The 18,196-nt window shown below is 45.3% G+C and overlaps 1 long non-coding RNA gene across 3 annotated transcripts in view; it reads left to right on the top strand.

Annotated features, from left to right (window-relative positions):
* LOC310766567 overlaps window positions 1-10,391 on the top strand; it is an 89,990-nt gene extending 79,599 nt beyond the window's left edge. For 2 of the 3 annotated variants that reach the window (XR_014550259.1, XR_014550260.1), the window contains one exon: window positions 154-364. This is a non-coding gene — a long non-coding RNA (uncharacterized lncRNA). Of the gene's footprint in view, window positions 1-153; window positions 365-8,577 lie in introns of those variants that run through there. The other variant, XR_014550258.1, reaches the window with a different exon arrangement.
* Window positions 10,392-18,196: the final 7,805 nt, after the last annotated feature.

Below are 18,196 nucleotides of genomic sequence, written 5' to 3'. Positions count from 1 at the left end.
CCTTAACAATATCGGGCAGCTGCCATTTACAAAATGCTCCCCTGCAGTGCCTGGCTCCATCCCTGGAGCGCCTTGCCTTCCTCTGCTTGTGACCTAATCTCTCAACCTGCTCCTCTTCTCCTCCCTCCCTCCCTCCTCTCTCTTTCATTTCAGCATCCAGTCACTCATCACTGGTGGCCTGGCAGGAGCCTGTTAAGGCAAAATCAGACCCTCAGCATCGATCCATCAGAAGCCATTCACCCTATGCTTTATGATGAAACACACACAAAATAATAAATTGTGTGTGTATGTGTGTTCTGCACTGCTTTGGCTTCATGGTGGCATCTCTCTGCACCTCAGGGTGAAATTTATTGAAGGGCTGTTTGCGATGGTCATAACTGGTAGAGTGCTTTCCCCCCATCTTGTAAGTAAGCTTGCTTTGTTTTTTCTTCCCCAGGGGGGTGGGGATGTTTTGTCAGTATAGTGGTACCTCGGTTTAAGTACTTAATTCGTTCCAGAGGTCCGTACTTAACCCGAAACTGTTCTTAACCTGAGGCACCACTTTAGCTAATGGGCCTCCTGCTGCTGCCGCGCCGCCGGAGCACAATTTCTGTTCTCATCCTGAAGCAAAGTTCTTAACCCGAGGTAATATTTCTGCATTAGCAGAGTCTGTAACCTGAAGCGTATGTAACCTGAAGCATATGTAACCCGAGGTACCACTGTATTGAGCAGTGACAGCCCTGCATAAAGAGAAGCCTGGCAACAATAGCAACAGTGATACCAGGAAAGTCAAGGGTAGCCACTCGGCGTCTGCCAAGGGCTGGGGGCTGATGGGGGAGAAACAGAAAAAGAGAGAGAGATTTTCAAGTAAACAAATCCACCAGAACACCAAACCTCGCTGATAAGACTGGAGCAGGGTATCTCTGGGCAGAGAGTGAGGGACACGTTTCTTTCTCAGCTTTGCCAGGGCACGTTGGGAGGGGAGGCAATTACTTGCTCTCCAACACGGTATCGATCGATCTGCTGCCGCCGCTGCGGCATATCGGATCTCAGGCCACGTCCCTGCTGCTTGTGGCTCCCCTCCGCCCTCTATAAATCCCCCTCCTCCAGCTCCCTCCGTAGCAGCACGTGGCTTGAAGCCAGATGAGGCGATGCAGGCATATCGATCAATCTGCTCACTCGCTCCGTCGCCATGGCAACCCCTCGCTGCTGCTGCCCCCGCCGCTACCGCAGTGCTGTTTACCTGGCCCAATTTATTCTCCTCAGCAGCCTCTATTCCACTCCTTCAGTTACTGTTAACCTGGCATGATATTGACAAAGTGCTCAGCAGATTGGGGGGCGGGGGGGGGCGTGTGTGTTGTTTTTAGCTGTTCATTCTGTGGCGTCTGGGATCCTAAGAGGTTGGATTTGGGATCCCATGCCAGCAGAGTCAGTCTTTAAAAAAAGACTCTGTGAAATTGGTGCAGTGTCTGTATATAATCTTTCTGTGTCTCACCGGGACAGAATGTTACTATTTGGAGGGAAGAGCCATAGTTCAATGGCACAGCCTCTACTTTGCATGCAGAGGTTCAGTCTCCTGCATTTCCAGAACTCCCTGTAAAACCTCTTCCTGTGTAGATTATGTAGTTTATTGTAATGCAATCTGCATTGGATCCCTGTTCGTTCTGCAGCACGATTCAAAGTGACGGTTATTAAGGCCTTAGTTTGGGTCCAAGGCATTTCTTTTAGGGTTGCCATATTTCAAAAACTAACCCCAGTTCCGTTAAAAATGTGGAAACAGGACTGGAAAAAATAGCAACAATGTATGACAAATCCTACCAATTACATGAGGCATACCTGTTCCTCTATAAACACATACTGCTGCCCTGGTGTCTGCTTTAGTCATCGTTTTGTTTTGGTCCTGTTAGGCTATGCCCACCAGACAGGGATGGGCCAGAAAACTCTCCTCCCTAATTAGCCTATAATTAGCCCCAAAGCTTCCTGGGTACTGGGGTGTGAATAAGACTAGAATCACAGCACACGGTACTCTATCGTGATCTTCTGAGCCTCCAAGACTGCTAGGTAAACTTTATGTGTTGCTCTTACCAGACAGATCCATGCCTGTATGTGGGCCCCCACGATGGATTCTCATCTGGGACTTGCAGCATGTAAACTGGGAGCTGACCCACCTCGCTGGGGCCCTCCCTGCAGCCTTTGTGCTCCTGGCATCTGTGACTGGTTTCTCGGGGAGCAAGGGAGAAAGAAATTCCTTATCATGGCACATCTGTGGCTGAGTGGTTAAGAAATGAGGCAGGAGCTCTCTCACTTTTGTCCCTGAAATTGCCTTCCTTCCTTCCCTCCTGGTGGGACTCAAACTCCCATCTCCTGCTCCCCAGGCCCATGTCCTATGCCATGGGCAGGCAAACTAAGGCTCAGGGGCTGGATCCAGCCCAATCGCCTTCTAAATCCAGCCCGCAGACGGTCCGGGAATCAGCATGTTTTTACATGAGTAGAATGTGTCCTTTTATTTAAGATGCATCTCTGGGTTATTTGTGGGGCCTGCCGGGTGTTTTTACATGAGTAGAAAGTGTGCTTTTATTTAAAATGCATCTTTGGATTATATGTGGGGCATAGGAATTCATTCATTCCCCCCCAAAAAAATATAGTCCAGCCCCCCACAAGGTCTGAGGGACAGTGGACCGGCCCCCTGCTGGAAAAGTTTGCTGACCCCTGTCCTATGCAGTTAGCCACCGGATGCTGCCGTGCGAGTCTCTGGCTGCCCTTGTCACATGTCCTGGCCTGTCCTTGGTTGGCAAAAGTGTCCTTCCCTCCCTGGGTGAGTCTTGAATCCATTCCCCGCCACCAAGGCCTGTGTTCTCTGCAGGCCTCCTGCTCAGAGATATGTGTGTGTGTGCTGTGTTATGTGGGCTCTTCTTCCTTCCCTATGTAGGTTGTATTTCAAAGCAGTGCTTCTGAGCAGCATAAGGGGATTTGAACCCCAGTCTGGAGAGGTGCCTTGGGACTGGCTGTGCTGGCTGATGGATTGGGGTGCTGTGCTGTGGTTTTGCATATTGTGCTGCAGGGGGGTGTTTCTGTCAGGACTACATTGGCTTCTTCCGTATGTGGGTGGCATGTGGGTATCATCACTCGCATGTTTCCTGACAAGTGGGCATTTCCAGGGATGATGGTGTGTGTGTGTGTGTGTGTGTGTGTGTGTGTGTGTGTGTGTGCCATTTTACAAAGCCAAAAGTGAGTGATGACAGCCTTCTCTCTCTCACACACAATCACACTTCAGCTGAGCAGTGGGACTCTGCAGCCACCTCACCACTTCCACATATCTTAGATTCTTCTTGCCAATTATCTTATGACTGCAGGGTGATTGTGAGGGGCAGGGCAGAGAGATTTAACTGTTTCCTCCTAAAACTTAGTAGAAGCATGTGGGCAATTGTCATCAGGTTTGCAGTGGAGAGGGAAGGGTTAAGCACCTCCCCTGTGCTGCTCATTTGGTCAGTGGGGAGCAGCTGGGCAGCCCCCCTCTCTTTCCCCAGCTGCTCTGCTATTCCTGCAGGACTTTGTGACCTGTGATGAGGAGAGGGGCAGGCCTAGATGACATGTAGCCTCTATCCTCACCCACCAGCCTAACTAGTGCATAGGATTCCTCTGTTTGCTCTTTATTTGTCTCTGTTGAACCCTTTCCTCAAAGGGTACTTTTTTAGAGCCTTACAAGTAATGCATTCTCAGAGACATACAGCAGTAGGCACTTGGAAGCCTCTCTGCTACAAACACGGCGGGGATGCTGCCTATAGCATATTATTGGGTAGCAAAGCCCCATTCAAACCTAGCCTACAGGGTGTGCTTTTTTCATTTCAAGAATGCCATTGAGTACTGCCACTTGCCAGTACCGCTAATGCATGGCAGAAATTGGGTTTTCCACCAGGATTCGGATTGGCCCAGCCACTTCATTCGTTTTTTAAATGTCCTCTTGCTTGGGCCCATTAAGTAAAACAAAGTTTGATAATGCTAGATAGAAAGTAGAAACGAGCTGTTCTTAAATTGAATGATCCTACGAGCTCCTTTCATATCATAGATATGGGAAATGCAGCCTGTTTAATCTTCACTTGCAAAAATGGCCTCCAACCTTTTTTTAGCAGCTGGCTCTACTACAGAGCTGTGCTGTAAAACAACAACACCCCCTCGGCCCAATTTGCTTGTCTTGCTACACTAAGCTGAGATACACCTTTTACTCCAGATTCCTTTGTGTGCAGTTTTATTTTCCAGAATGTATTGAGTTGACTGTCTGGGTAGCCGCCCCCACCCTCCAAAACTCTTCAAGGTTGGGGTGGTATTTGCATGTGTGTGTGTGCATGTATGGGGGGGGGGAGAGACTCCTGCTGGGCTCCCCAGACAGGGAAATGTGCATCTCTCCTCACACTGCGCAGGCTGCAATTTCCGGCAGACATTTGAGGTCCTCGACATCTGCATAATGTGCGCTGGTCTCCTAGCAACCGGGAACAGCTGTCTGACATTTCCAAGATTAAACTGTAACTATACACGGCTATTGCCAAGGAGCGGGGGCTGGGGGGGGGCGTGAAGGAGAAAGGCCTTTCGCTTCCTGGCTCTTTCCAAGCTATTTATGTTTCAGTCATTTCCCGCTCAGAGGAAGGAGGCTCCAGCTTTTGAGGTGCGGCCACCATTGCGGCTGAGGAGGCAGATTCTGCACATACATGTTTTTGTTTCAGAGGGATTTCTTTTAGGAGGGGCAGGAAAGGAGGCCACGAAAAAGCTCCATGAGCAGATTCCCCCTCTCCTGCTGAACCACAAGCATAGAAATCATAGAAAACCCTTCTCTTCCCCTTTTGGATTCCTCCTGTTTTGACAGCAGTCCTCCTTTGGAGTAATAGGTGTAGTAGATGCTAGCTGTCCCCCACATTGACCCTTTTCAATGACAGCAGCATAACTGTATAGATATTAGACCAGAGGTTCCCAAACTGTGGCCTGAGGACCACCAGTGGTCCATAAGCTCCATTCAGGCATGTCTGTGGATTTGTGGTGGAAGCCAGGAGACAGCGCACGCATCGCGTTAAATATTCAGATTGACTTTTAATTGAAGTTTGCATTTTGTTTGCGTTACAAATTGCATTTTATTGCATTACAGTTTGAATTCAAATTGGAATACCATAAAATGCAACACATAAGAAATAAAAGAAGCAATAAACTTACACTTAAAAACCATACAGCATCTAGCACCATTGGAACGACCGTTGTTGCAGACGAATTCTTCAAAGAAACAGCAGTGAAACATAACAGCATAAGGCACGCTCCAGTTCTAAATGTCTTTAGGCTGTGATTCTTAGCACACTTACCTGGGAGTAAATCTCATTAAAGCCCAGACAGTGGCCACCATTGCAAGAAGGTCTTACAGCTCAGGAAACAGGAATTCTTCCTGTTTTCTAAGACCTTCTTGCAATGGTGGCACCCCAGAGAGAGCAGAGATCCCGTTTAAAGGCGACAAGAGAACTTCCTGCCTAGTTCCCTCTCCCCTCCCATTACTGTACAGTGAAGGGCAGAGATTCCCCTGCTCCACTGTTGGTGAACAGAAGAATGAGAATGCTGTCTGAATGTGTGTTTCTGTTTGACTTGATGTGTTTGTGCGAGCATGCCTGTTTGTGTCCCTGCCTGCCTGCTGACAGAAAAGAGGTGGCAAAAGAGAGAAAGGGAACACCGTATTTTTCTGTCTATAAGATGCCCCCATGTATAAGATGCCTCCTATTTTTGGGGACTCAGATTTAAGAAAATAGGGGGAGGTGGCCCAGAATATAAGATGCCCCCTAATTTTTGACATTATTTTTTAAGGAAAAACCCTACTTATACATGGAAAAATACGGTAGTTATGCTCACTTTTGATCTGGCTTCTACACTACCCACTGCCAGCATGCAACCCTTAACAGATTACCCCTGTTGGAGTACTACCCCCGAAGGAACATGATCCTTGCAATAGAATCTCATTCATTCCAAAGGATAGAATCATAGAGTCGGAAGGGACCCCATGGATTATCTCATTCAACTCACTGCAATACAGGAATATGCACCCATACAGGGATCTAACTTGCGACCTGGGCGTTGTCAGCACCACGCTCTAACCAATTGAGCCAACTAGCAAGGCCAGTGCAACTTGTAGCACTGAAAAAACTAACAAATGCATTGTGGCATGACCTTTTGCGAATTGGAAGGTATGTGAAATGTTATCTTCAGCTGGTTACACTCTATTCATAAATTGGAAGGGGTGGGATAAGTTTGTCATGAAATACAAAAGTAGAGACAGGGTCTCATTAGTGGTGGCTCCATGATTACAGCACTTCCTCTCAACTGAAGTGCAGATGGCTCCATCAATACAAGCCTTTAAATAGATTTTTAAAAATTCCATTTATTCCAAGTAGTTTATTCTTAAAGATATTATGCTGTTATTTTGTTGTTTTTATTGTAAAATACTGCTGTTTTAAAGAAGGGCTTTTCTAGATAATTTTGGTGGCATTTGATGCTTCGATATATTTATTTTATATATCATAGAATCATGCATAGGGAAGCCATTTTGACAAGTCTGTGGCCTATAATATTTTTTAATCATCTGCAGATCTCAGACCTCTGTAACAGTTGTGAAAGTGACTGCATGTAAAATTATATCTATATATACACCATTTCCACCGGACCGCATCAAAAATGACAAGTGAACTAGTGGGTGCAATGTGGTCAAAGTAATAAGCTCAAGGGGGACACTGACTCGAGACCAGCTCAACTTGTTGCACCAGTTGTAATTTAAACCAGGTGAAAGATTCATGCACGTATCCAAAGGCTGAAGTTCCAGACTTTATTTTAAGCCAAATAAACAAAGCCTCTGGTGATGTAATTCCGTGTCCCCAGCCCACCCTGAAACCCAGTGAGCTGTTTTCCTTCCCAAAGGCCAGAAGAGACAGTCCATCTCCACCCCGCACCTGCTAACGCTGAGCTCTGTTATTGCTCTGTAATCATTGACTAACTTCACATTGGATTTGTTTTGCTTTTAATTCTTTTGCTCTGTTTTTAAGCAAACAAGAATGGAAAAGCACGCGCTCTGTGCACAGTTTGGCTGCAGCTGTCAGTTCCTTTTGGCTACTCTCTAGTGCCAAGGGCAGCAGGATCCAGGAATTTATCTGCTGGTGCCAGCAAGAAATCACTGACCCAAACAAGGGAGTCAGGAGGACTTGGGCTGGAGTTCTTGCCAGGGATCAACAAGCGGCCAGAGAGGGAGAGGCTGCTGAGTCATCACTGTTTCAGCTGCTGCAAGCCTTTCCAGGGGACATTGCTCCTGCTGCTGCTGTTGCTAAGATTCTTGGGAGCTGACTGATTGCTCCTTCTATAGTCATGTAAAACACACATGCAAGTCAGAGGAGTAAGAAAATACCAGCTGGGTTTGGCTTGCATCAAGGAAACAGCTTGCTGTCTACGGTTGGCCAATCTCTGTCTGCTCTTCCCCCGCCCCCTCAGGTATCCTGGGACTACTGAATCTAGTGCTGGTTTGAAACATGGGGCCTAAAGATGGGAGGGTAGCCTTGAACTCGGGAGACCGAGTTCAAATTCCATTGCAGTAATGGGATTTAAGGGATAATAACTTTCCCAAGGCCACTCGTTGGGTGGCCTTGGGCAAGTCATGGGCGTAATGGAACGCAGTTAAGTTTCCTGAAGATGTGAAAAGTCATGAGTGAAAGGATATGAGATGGGCAAGAAAAAATGCTTTGCTGGATCAGGCAAAGTGATCCTTGCCACATTCTGAGGTGTGAGAGGCTCAGAAAAGGCTTGAGTCATACGAAGGAAGAGCACACTTGAATTGACTCGCAGCAATTCCATAGGGTGATTAGGATAAATCGCTCAATCCTGGCTTTTTAAAAGGCAAAAGTAATGGGAAAGCGCACAGACTCCTTTAGCAAAGGTGTTCCTGTGGCCATTTAACAATCGCCTCTTTGTTTCTTTTACGGACTTAGCTTCAGTTTTCCCTCGCTTTCTTTTGGTATGCCTTTTGTCATACCAACAGTTATTTGGACAGTGCTCTGCTTGAAACTGGATATGCTGATCTGATGCTTCAGGAAATTGCTGGCTGAGGTCACAGAAGGGTAGTGGAATGTTAATATTGGGCAGAATGAAATGATGCTGAACCAATACACACCCATTTACCTCAGAAAAGTAGTGAGTTTTGTTCACATGCACCAATCAAACCAAATCTGGCCTGAGAAACTTGGACCAGGCTAGCTGGCTTTATTTGCTTTTGTTAGCTTCTGATAAGTTTGCTTTCCTCAGTAGACTGGAGCTTACCTTGTCTTGCTCAAGTCAACTGGGCTTATATTATGAAATTACCTTCCCTCCTGTCGGAGAGCCTGCAGCATGCATGCATCTTGACCTATCAATTTCTTTGCAATTACTGTGCTATAATATCTTTTGATGAAGGTTCTATATTTTAAATAACTGGGAATTTATGTAGGAGCATGGTAGCATACTTTTGACTCGTGTGCTATACATGGTGTAATACTTAGCATTCCATTTCTTTCTGACCCTGGATGCTATAAAGCACCTTATTCATTCTCTCTACAGATTCAGTCTCTTTGTTCTTGATATCATAAGGGAGCAGAGAGATTCACAGATGAGAAAAACGTTTCACACTCTACGTGGGGCTACCTTTGAAGATGGCTCAGGAACTGCAGTTGGTGCAAAAAACGAGTCCTCAGTGCAGCTTGCAGCATGGAATGCATGCCTGCAATGTTGTTCTGTACAAATTGTTCTTGGGCTCAATTCAATGTACTGGTGTTTGCCTTTAAAACATGAAATGATTTGGGGCTTGGATACGTAAAGGACCATGTCAAGCAGTAGGTGCTGCCCTTCCAAATAAACATAGGCAGGTGGGCATGGAAGACAAGCCTTCTTGGCAGTGGAACCTACAAACAAACAAATCTGGACAAATGCTCAGGTCATCTGGAAGTTACTCTAGTCTCCTGCATAGCATGTAATCTGGCCCCATCTCTGCTGTTGGCCTATTCCAGCAATTCGAATCTCCTACCCATTTGTCCCCCAAGTGACACCCTCACCCCTACTGCCCCTCCCCCATTCCTCTGCTGGATCTGGGGAGGCAGAAAATACTTCCCCTGCCACACAGGGCACATCTAGACTTCTCCATATCTGTTTATGCCTCAGGGCAAAAAGGCTTTTCTTCTTACGTCCTTTTATGAAATCATGCACGCCAATTGGTACATAAATAAACCAACAGCCTAATTAATAATAAAATTAATCACCCCTGCTCCTAATCTTTTTGTTTGTCGTCTTTGATTTCCCTGCAGGGCTGCGAAGGGCTTGGAGTCAAGTACTACAGAATAATGTTTTTCTAACCTAAGTTCAGTTTAGCAGTTTATCCACATCCTGGATATATGTGATGGACCTACCAAAAACAATTTAAGGATGGAATACTGAGGGAGTCTGTGTCCCCTCTAGATTTTAGATGAAGTACAAACATTTCTTCTTCTTGAACTCTTTGAAGGAATGACCATAATGAACAGTACATTGTCTCAAATAAATAGCAAGAGGCAACAGAAAACCCATGGGATAGCATTCTCCCCCCCACACACCTTAGTGATTGGGATATATGTTCATCTCCTTCATTTATGGAATCTCAAATACTGACATTGTTCCCCAACCTTTCAGCACAACACTTTTCTATTTGGGAGTGTTCTCCACCCAAATGTGTAACATAAAAACTTATCTCATTCTGATAAACTTGTGTGATGCCATGACAGATACCCTCTATTACTGTATTCTAAGGACATATTAAGAAACAGACTGAATCAGACTGAAGGCCCATCTAATCCAGCATCACATTCTCACACCAGATGCCTATGGGAAGCCCACAAACAGGACTTGAACACAAGAGCCCTCTCTCCCCCTGTGCTCTCCAGCAACTGGTTTTCAGAGGCATACTTCTCCAACCGTGGAGGTAGAACATCTTGGCTAGTAGTCATTGATAGCCTTATCACCCAAGAATTAGTCACATCCTTTTTTAAAGACCTATCCAAGTTGGTGGCCATCACAACATCTTGAGGAAGTGAACTCCATAGTTTAACTCTGTGCTGTGTGAAGAAGTCCTTCCTGTTGTCTGTCCTGAATCTTCCAACGTGCAACTTTACTGGTTGGACCCAAAGCACACGGCGCCAACTGGAATCACCTCGATCAAAATACTTGTTGCCACTCTAGGGAAAGCTTAAGGTTAGTGAGACAGGACTCACCATAGCAGAAACCAGGGGGGTACTGCTTCAGCAAGACTTGTTCTTCTATATATTTGGCAATTCCGTCTTTAACAATGCTTGCCACCAGTTTTCCCAAAAGGGAAAGCTAGCTAGCATGTATATTCCCAGATTCTCCCTAGATCCCATTAAAAAATTTGGTGTTGACCCCTTTCCGGTCCTCTGGTACAAGTTACAGGCTTTTTTTGTTTGTTAGAAGATCAGCAGTTTCACATTTTAATTCTTTAAGTAAAGGTTCTCTCTTGATTTCCATTGTGTCAGGGACTGCAATCACATGCAAATGCATGCAATGCATGAAATAATTTTAAGAAGCCAAAACTATTTTGTAAAAATAAAAATTGAGGACTTCTAAGCTCTTAGCAAGCCTTTGTCTTACTTAGAAAACGATATCTAATTCCAGCTTCCAATTCTGTGTTTCTCTCCTTGATTCCTTAAGAGTTTGGCTGCAACTTCTAGGTGTCAAAAGATCAGCAAACCACGGCCTTGACTGTTTTGATGGCTTGCCTAGAGACAGGGTGAGGGTGGGGTAAAGGGAGTGGAGAGAAGCCCTGAGTACAGTCACTGAGGCACTCAAAGCTTTTGTTCTGTGCTGAAGGCCATCGAAGGCAGATAGTGATCTCCAAAGACAGTGACTTTGCTTTTCGGAGAGGGGGAAAACAGAGCAGTGGCACCAAATAACTTGGGAAAATAATTTCAAACATGGGTGCCTATTAATGTGTTGAGCGTGCACAACCACCGCTAGCCATGCAACACATAAATATTTTCATGGCACAGCAACGAGGGGTCATGTTCAACTGATGACAGCGACTGCCTTCAAAACAAGTCAGTGACAATGTTGCTTTTGCCTTTGCAAAGGAAAACTGCTCTGTCTCCCAAGAATTCCAGCGGCCAGATCTGCTGACACAGACTGCAGCTAGCCCCCCATCCCTAGGTTAACACAACAACAGTGCTATGGATAACTAAGGTGAATTGTACACCATCTCATTCTTTTTTTCTTTTTCTTTTGGCACAGACTGTTGCATCCTGGTTTGTAATCAGAACCATTTGTAGGTAGAGTGCATAAAATTCCAAGTCACAGGTCCCTTGGTGAAGATACAGAATGCTTTTAGAATTTATACTAGTTGTATTACTTGTGGTATTCTTCCAGTGGAAGAATGCAAAGCAGAATCTGATTTCAGTGGCTTTGTAAACAAGGCTTCTATTCTGAAAAAAATATGCCGGGTAAGTAAATAAATCTAAACGAGTCATTGTAGAAATGGGATACGGCCTGCTGTGGAGTGGAAAGACACTTGAACTGGCATGGCAAGGGTTCAAATCCTCCTTTAGCCACGAAATCACTGGGTGGCTTTGAACAACCTACTTGAAGACACCAGCAGGCTTAAACCAGGAAGTCAGGGAACAGGAACCAGGTCTGCACTACCAGGACCATGAATGGCTCATCCCATTTTGCTGCCCGAGGTGAAATGGGAAGGTGCTGCCTTGCGCATGTTCCACCTTGCCACCTCCACCGAAGCCTTGTGGCTGTGGCTTCCAAGTTCCATCGAGATCTCATGACAGCCTCATGAGAGGCCTCGCATGACCTTCCCTAGCCCCTAAGTGAGGGTCTTCACTGGAGAAGCAAGAAGTGACTGCAGCTGGTTCTGGTGAGATCCCATGAGAGACCCACAAGATTGTGTGGAGGCAGTGGTGGAGTATCGTGGCGGAATACTGTGGAGTATTACACCACCTGAGGCAGCTGTCTCGGTCTGCCTCGTGCTTGGGCTGGCCCCAATGAAGACAGATTGCTGGTTAAGGAAATGGCTGGCCTGACTCCACACTTCATAGTGCCAGGAAGAGGCTGGTCAGTCCAGAACCAATGCCTGTGGAGAGGAGTAGAAGGCCAGAGGTGCCTGCATGGGGGTGCCTGCTTCGTGCCCCCTCAATAATCTGTACCCAGGGTCATGGCCCCTCTGGCACCCCCGATGCTACACCCCTGGTGGTGAGTCACACTGGATTTTGCTGCACAAGAAGCACAAGAAGTGGGGAAATAGGAGCCAAGTTATCATGAAAGGTTGGCAGTTCGCCAGAACATTTCTTCTCTCAAAAGCTTAAATGTGAACATGGAAGCACCATGTTTCATGGTGTCCATGCGCCAATTTCAATGAAACACAACTTCTTTCAAAATCTGTACTTCTCTGAATTTTACGACTTAGGTTCCCCAACAGTATATAGAAAAAATCATATATGTACTTTAAAATGCTTTATATTAGGGGAAATTGCTTGCAAAATGTATATGTAACACCAAAATGTGTTTATTGGGAAAAAAAGCACATTAAAATTTGATGAATTTCCGTGAGGATTTTTTTAAAATTGCAAATTGCTGCACAAATGTGGAGAAATGAATTTGAGATAGAAAAAAAGAGAAACCCAGAGAGCTGAAATTCCTCATTCCTAGTTAGTAGTGCCCCTACCTGGAAAAAAACAAACCCACGTGATGGTCCATGTATCAGAATGCAACCTTCCAAATGGATGCTAAATATTAGATTTTGGCAGTAGCTCTCCACATTCTTGCCTGCTCCCTCACGCTCTTGCATCTACAAAATGCATGTTGATATTCCGTTCCAAGGTAATATCATACTACTACTTAGTGTGCATATATTCTGGCATGAGTATTCCCCACAAAGGAGCAACGCGTTATCAGATTCTGCCACAAAGCTGCTCGACTTTCTTTGTGTGTTACTGCTGAAGATGTGCAAGAACAGGAGTTTTTCCAGGCCAGCCATTCGGCCTCCCCCCTTCCCACAAACAGATCACAAGATTAGCCCCCAGCAGTGCTGTCAGATTTTGTTTCTTTTAAAAATTCCACTCTGACTTCCTTGGAAGAAAGAAAAAAGCAAGATGGCTTTAAAAACATCAGCATTATAAACATCAACATTGCATGTCAAACCACAAGAAGTCATCCCACTCTGAACTCATTTTTTCCCTTCTGGAAATGTATGACAAAAATGATGCCGCGTTTGTTCAATATAAGTATTTCATGGTAATTAAAATGTGTGCTAAAATTAAATTCCAGTTAATTTTAGTTAGATTAATGCAGATGTAGCACTTCTTTGTTTTATCAGTCAAAAATGGTGCCTTGTGTGGAGCACAGACAGTGTGGCCATTTCACCTCAGCCGTAGGAGAACTAGGGGCACAGACAGTGTGGCCATTTCACCTCAGCCGTAGGAGAACCAGGGGCACAGACAGTGTGGCCATTTCACCTCAGCCGTAGGAGAACTAGGGGCACAGACAGTGTGGCCATTTCACCTCAGCCGTAGGAGAACCAGGGGCACAGACAGTGTGGCCATTTCACCTCAGCCGTAGGAGAACCAGGGGCACAGACAGTGTGGCCATTTCACCTCAGCCGTAGGAGAACTAGGGGCACAGACACTGTAGCCATTTCACCTCAGCTGTAGGAGAAGTAGCACCCTTAGTGAGAAGTGACTTTGGTGCCTCCCCACCTGGTGGTCAGCTTTGCCTGGCCACCTAGAGGGTTTATGGGCCCTGGTGCAGGTGTGATGTTGGAGGCCCTGATGCTGCACCCTACCAGGATCCATAACAGCTAGTTGGTGCAGTGGTTAGAGTGTTGGACTAGGACCTGGGAAACCAGGTTCAATTCCCCTGTCAGGAGCTGGAGTCAAGCGTAGGCCATCTTCCCCATCGCTACCCTTTGTACCCTTGAAACTGGACAGCCTATTCTGAGGATCTTATCAGGGCATGTGGGAAGCAGAAATCATTTAGACCTTGAGGTCCTTGGCTATGCATGGCGTTTAAAACCACCACTTAGAATTGTATTTGGCTGAGAAATTGGGTAATCTAATAAAATGTGGACCAGTAGTCTCCATCAAAGCTCCATCCTGTTTTTAGGTCTTGGGACATTTAACCAGTTCCAGCAAATGTTTATTGACATGGAAGTTCTATACTAAGGCTAAATATGCTGGAGGTCTGTGTGTAAACTGTCCTGGAAGAATGACGGGAGTTGTATTTTTAAAAATGCATTCCGGTACACACATGACTTTAAATTAAGGCAAACGTGTTTGAAAGGTTGGAACCAAAGTCTAATCTAGCCATCTTCTTTGTCATTTTTGTTTACATGTTTTCATGTAGATTCACATTTTGATCACAAATTCATCATTACTTGAGGATAAGAAGGAGCAGCAAGCACACCAGAGGTCCCCATTTCCCAGGGACAGTCCCCGGATTTACAAATCAGTCCCCATACAAAATCCATTGAAGTTGAAAAGTGTCCCCGGATTCACTGAAAAAAATCTGGTTACCTTATTCTTGGTGCTATTGTAGTGTGACAGTGCTTAATACTGGAGTCACCCCTCCAAAGCATCACCCAAATCAGAGCTCACCTGGATTGCAAACCTCACAAGCACTAAGTCCTCTTACAATATCTGATGCATAACTAGTTTTCACAGGCGATTGTTCCAGTATTTGAAAGTCAGGACTGATTATGGAATAAATACTGTATGCTTTCCAAGTACAGAAATATTAGGGTTCAAAATTCCCCTTCAATATATATTTATTACATTTCCGCTACTACTACTGATTGACTATTTTTATTTTTATTTTGTGCACCAAGGGAAATTTTCCTGCATCTGGTACTAAAACTGGCCTGCCGACTCGTAGAGCTGCCCAGTTGGAGCCACAGCGCCACCCAATGGACAGCTGGTGGCAAAACAGGACAGCAAGCCTGGCAAGCCTTCCAAAGTGTACAGTACTGTAAAATTGCCTCCGAGCTTTGGGCAATGGAATCCTTTCAAGATGAAGAAGCAGCTCCTCAGTGATTGATTCGGGGTTAGATCTTTCTCCTGCTTTCCGCTCTTTGTAGTCTGACGCAGCTGCTGTGAGCATAATGGACATCTTCAGCGACTTGATATTTGGGATGTTCAAGCAATCGGGCACTTAGGCAATTGTAGATTCAAGACTCTTATGATCTGACAGGGCCCATCTTTTTAGATGGCAATGTGCATTTCACTTAAAAATACAGCCCCCCCACTCATTCTGCTACTCATTGTGCCCCACAGTCCTGCTCCAAGTGCAAAGCTAACCCAAGGCATTTTGCTGCCTGAATGTGTGGACAAGTCAGACCAGAAATATGCCTTTATGGAGAAAACAATTTTTAAAGGTTGGGCAATGGACCCCGTGGACCTCTGGAAGTTATTGGGCAATGGCTTCCATTGTCTCTTGTCCAGTGAGATGCTTCCTAGGGCTGATGGGAACTGGGACCCAACATTTGGACAGGAACAGCAATTCAGGAATTAATGTCCCTAGCTGCAAGAACAAGCACGTTCCTATTTCAAGGGTTAGACTCATAGAGTTTTAGAGTTGGAAGGGACTCTGAGGATCATCAATGCCCTGCAATGCAGGAATATGCAGCTGTCTCATACGGGGATTGAACCTGTAACCTTGGCATTATCAGCACCACGCTCTAACCAATGGAGCTATCCAAGGTGAATCTCTTGGCAGCCAAAACAGAAGTAGCCTGGAAGTTAATTGTGCCCCTTCAAAGGTGAATCCTAAGGCCACACAAAGACACAAGGGCTCAGAGGCACCATATTGCGCTCAAGATTGGGGGTGGGTGTTGCACGTGCATAAGGTTATGTGCGTGTTGTGTGTCGCATGCATGTTAGCCTGATCAATAAATCTGCCCACATTAAAAATGGCCATCTATCTCCATTGTTGGGATGGGGTGGAGTGGGGAGGGGGAATCAAGTTTAGGACTATTTTGGAACTTTTCTGTGAATCATCTGAATGGAGCTAATGGATGACCTTTTTATTTTTGAGAAATATTTATTAAAGTTTTACAAAAACAAATATACAAAAACACATAATAAAAGAAAAAAAGATATAAAAATAAACACACAGAAAAAATAAGAAAAATTAAAAACAATTCCATTTTTCATAACTTAAAACTCATTTGCTTGTTTCTTTGACCTCCTCACACCTCCCCTTCTTGTATTCCCATTTAAATAATCAAATCAGCAAATCCTTACCCTCTTTGGAGCTAATGGATGACCAGTGCTCCCCAGGTGATAGTTTGGGAACTTATGATACAGGCCATCCCGAAGACAGCTGAGGGAGTAAAAAGCTTTGAGGAGAAAGGGCCCTTTCTGCTAACATTCTGGATTTGGGTCTCTGGTGTGTTCTCCCTATCCTTGTGCCTTCCGCAGCCTGGAGTGTCTGTTTTCACAGGCTGAAAAATCAGACATCTCTGCCATTTCCAATGCTTTCTTTGCAGTCGTAACCAGCTCCTTTCCTGGAAAAGTCTGCAAAGAGCACAGGAGCCTTCCAAAACTGGTATGCGAAACTTTGTTTTCACAGTCAGGCCCCTGGAGGGTTCTGATAATTACTTCACCAGTATTCATTAATACTGCATCAAGGAAAAAAACCCGCCAGCACTCTGGAGAAATAAAGGGGCTGCATTGCTTCATCTTCTAACCAGTGAAGTGACTGTGAATATTATGAGAACATAAAGGCTGTCAGTGACGTAGGCACACACACACACACAACCTCTCACAATGGCATTCATAATGCCATAACACATTCTACGCTCATAAAAGCATTTTTTTTTAAAGGCATGAAACTTCATCAACACAAATCAACAGAAAACTCACAATCCTTTCCTCATATATAGCTATTTATGCACTCAGTTTCACTCAGATATAATCCCACAGACATGTATTTTTTAATATGCACCCTAACACAGCATGTGCATCTACACACGTCTCTTTTTCAGAGGGTGGGGGGGGGGAGAGAGAGAGAGTCTAAAGTGAAGATGTTACTGCATTCATCTGAGTGGCTTTAAAACCGTATTCCCTCAGTACCCATGAGTGAGGTGATAAATATACAAGGCCATTTTGAAAGCTGACAAAATGCCATTTCCCACATGCTAGCTCTCAAATACAGAGCAAATAAAGGAGGACAGTGGCGTTCTAAATGGCAAGGGTTTTTGCTTTTCTTATTTTTAACAGACTGCCCCGAATGTAAGATGCTTCAAGGCTGTGTAGAAAACTCTGCAGAGTCTTGCGGCACACCATCCTGTAGTCTTGAGTTTTTGACCTAGCAGCCTTCCCTTCCCCACAGTGCATTGGCCTGTATGAATTATAGGCACTCCACCTGCACATAGATTCCTTGGTTAACTGGGGGTGGCGCTCTCATAAGGGTGCTTTAAATCTAAAGAGATTTCAGGCAGTGAAATCTCTGCCCCCTACACTCTGCTCCCTCTTTTGCCTGCATTCACATGAGCGCATGCAGACCGCCATTCTGGGCCCCCACCCACAACCTCAGGGCACTCACCTCAGCATGTGGTGGATTTGAAAGGTGTAGGAATGATGGGGAAATGAGTGAAAAGCCTTTTCTTGGTTTTGCCATGCACAACATTTCTTCCTCTCTCCTTCATCTCTTTGGAAGCCCAAAGCTCTTTGGAGATCCCAGGAGGCGGTGTCATTTGGACATGTGTGTGTGTTCAAAGATTTATTGGATTTGACAAACAATGATTTATGACAGGGCAACCTGGGCAGGGTGCAGTGAGGAATATCTGCGCCTCATCATGACTCGGAGATCCATTTCAATCCCCGTCTCGGTCCTCTGCTGCCTCTTATTAAAACGCTGAGAGGATCAGACTTGACAGATGCAGACAATTTATTTCTTAGTGCAGAGAAGGAATGAGAGAAAAGAAAACCAGGAGGGGCCAGCCCAGTGTGTGTGTGTGGGGGGGGGGGGGGACTTATATATCAGAGTTCCTTATCTCCAAGGCTCTTGGCACCTGCTCCAGATCCACTTGGACACTTTTTAAACATCTTAAATTAGCTTTCACTTATCAGAAGCGTTGGGTTTCAGGCCAGGTTCTTGAGGGTTCTGCGTGCCCACGAGCTTGATGTGGTTTGAATTCTCA

This window comes from Podarcis filfolensis, assembly GCF_964270895.1.
Source record: "Podarcis filfolensis genome assembly, chromosome: 1".
NCBI classification, from domain to species: Eukaryota; Metazoa; Chordata; class Lepidosauria; order Squamata; family Lacertidae; genus Podarcis; species Podarcis filfolensis.
The sequence above is the reverse complement of the archived record's forward strand: the minus strand, read 5'-3'. Positions and strand labels throughout refer to the sequence as shown.